Here is a 2,349-nt window from a genome sequence, read left to right on the forward strand (position 1 = left end):
ATAACCTGATGATCATCTTCAGGTTGGCCAGCCAATGGCTATGGGAGAAAAGCAAGTGCTAAAATGGAATACAATGAATACACATCAACCCTGCAGAATGAGCAATAATGTACTCTGCCGCCTGGCCCTTCAGTAGGGAGAAAACTCTTCTTTCTCTGCTGAGAGGGAGATGGGGCACTTCATCCTGAATCTCACTGCAGGTGCTGTGATTAGCACCACTGTGTGTAATCATTTCCTTCCCATTTGACTTTTTCCATGAGGCATTATTCTATTTATCATACCTGGGGATTGTAACACAGGGAAATGGCACCTCATTACTTAGGGTCTTTTGTTATTTTATGGTGGAACCGACTTTGGATAGGATATTTTTACTTCCGGCATCAGCTTTCTTCTTGGATTAAAGGTACATAACTTACATACATTTTCTTTTGCTAGATTTTATATTTTTAAATCTTTAAAAAAGATTTTGTATGTATGTATGTATGTCTTTTTTCCCTTTCTTTTTTAAATGTTACTGTTGTTCGAGTACAGTTGTCTCCATTTTCCCCCCACCACTCTCCCCTGCCCCTCCTCCCCGACCCCCCTCCCTCACTCCTACCGGCCTTTGGCCTTGTCCATGGGTCCCTGATACATGTTCCTTGACAACCCTTCCCCTCTTTCCTCATCATCTCCATCTCCCATCCCCTCTGGTTACTGTCGTGGGAAAAGGACAGGGAAGAGAAGGAAACAGCAATGTGTGGTTGCCTCTCACATGTCCCCTACTAGGAACCTGGCCTGCAACCTAGGCATGTGCCCTGACAGGGAATAGAACCAGCGATCTGACTGTAGGCCAGCACTCAGTCCACTGAGCCGCACCAGCTAGGACTATATTTTTACAAGTTTTAAAAGTTGTATAGCAGCTTAATGTATTTTTTAAAAATTAAATTTATGTCAAATATATAAAATATTGTAATAAAAAATTAAAAATCAGTTTAAATAATGTCATCAGTATTGGTTAAGTAATTAATCTCTCTAGAGAATACCTTTTCAGATAATTTTTTCAGCCTATCTAAAACTCATCTGTAACATTAACCCACAGTAAAGTTTAATGGCTAAAATTTTAGTCATCTCTTAAATACATCTTAGCATACATTTTCAGTAAGAGTTATATAAATTCCTGGGTACATTGTAGCTTCTAGAGGGTATGAACATTCTCTGGGTAGACCACAGTTAAACTGAGGTTGAATCTACACAGACCAAATTAGGTAAAATCAAGTGTAATCTGTGACTATCTAGTTTATAGATCACGTTTGGACTGATCAGTTACAGGCCCAGATACTCACTCATCCCCTGGATGTTCAAATTCACTCTATCATCATGGAATTTCTTTCATTTTGTGCCATTGATTTATTAATAGCAATACTTGCATTTTGAAACTTCCTTGAAGGAATAGATTTCTTTTCAAATAAAAAGAAAAAAATAGAACTCGTATTTCCCTGGAGTCTACCATACCACTTTTCTCTCACAGAGGAAACTCAATTCACAGAGTTTCTTATTAGAAAAAAATTCCCTGAGATTTCCCCGCAGAGAAAGACCCTGCCTTGCGGACAAGTCCCCAGCCAGTGTGGAAAGTCACAAGAATGTTCTCTCTGGAAATTTAAATCAGATTGCGGGGGCGGGGGTGGGGCCTGTGGGATGGGAAGGCGTACTCTCCATTTGACACAGAAATTCATCAGAAAGGGAAAAGATGATGTTTTGAAAAGATTTTCAAATTTATACATTCACTTTTGAGGACTTATTTTTAAAGAGAAGTAGAGTGATAATGAATTTTAATTGTTCTTTTTAGAGACTATGGCTAAAGACATAAAATACATTGAGATTATTCTTTCATCCTAAATAATTAACTTGAAAAAAATCAAATCATAAAATTAGAGAATTCAGTTGGATTAAATTGAATACATTACAGGATCTACGTTTTATTTAATTTTAAATTTTTGCTGGAACACTCTCTAAGTCTATATCACGGCTTGTCTCATAGAGGAAAGAACGCCGAATAGGTTAGGCTTTCTTGCTACAACATGCTCACAGCGTGCCGGGGAGTTTTAATCACCTGCCAGAGTGTTATCTGCAACGAATGCATATTTTAAGGGTAATATTTACTTTTCTTTTTAATTTTAATTGCTATAATCCATAAACATAATGAATAATCCCATTATACTTGCATACTACTGCCTTGATCTGGATAATGGATTGTTTAAATGAGAAAGAGAGAGAACCCAGGGAAATAAATGTAAATTGCTTCTCTACTCCATGCTCAAAATGGTGTAGACATTTTAGATCAGAATGCATTCCCAGTAGGCTACGTAAATT

General features: G+C 37.5%; 1 non-coding gene across 1 annotated transcript; it reads right to left on the reverse strand.

Annotated features, from left to right (window-relative positions):
- Positions 1-1,983: 1,983 nt before the first annotated feature.
- On the reverse strand, positions 1,984-2,106 carry LOC118995595 (small nucleolar RNA SNORA28). The gene has a single exon (XR_005068310.1). It is a non-coding gene; the product is annotated as a small nucleolar RNA SNORA28 (small nucleolar RNA).
- Positions 2,107-2,349: the final 243 nt, after the last annotated feature.

This window comes from Sturnira hondurensis, unplaced genomic scaffold, assembly GCF_014824575.4.
Source record: "Sturnira hondurensis isolate 20B ecotype Veracruz unplaced genomic scaffold, ASM1482457v3 Scaffold0010128, whole genome shotgun sequence".
Lineage (NCBI taxonomy): Eukaryota > Metazoa > Chordata > Mammalia > Chiroptera > Phyllostomidae > Sturnira > Sturnira hondurensis.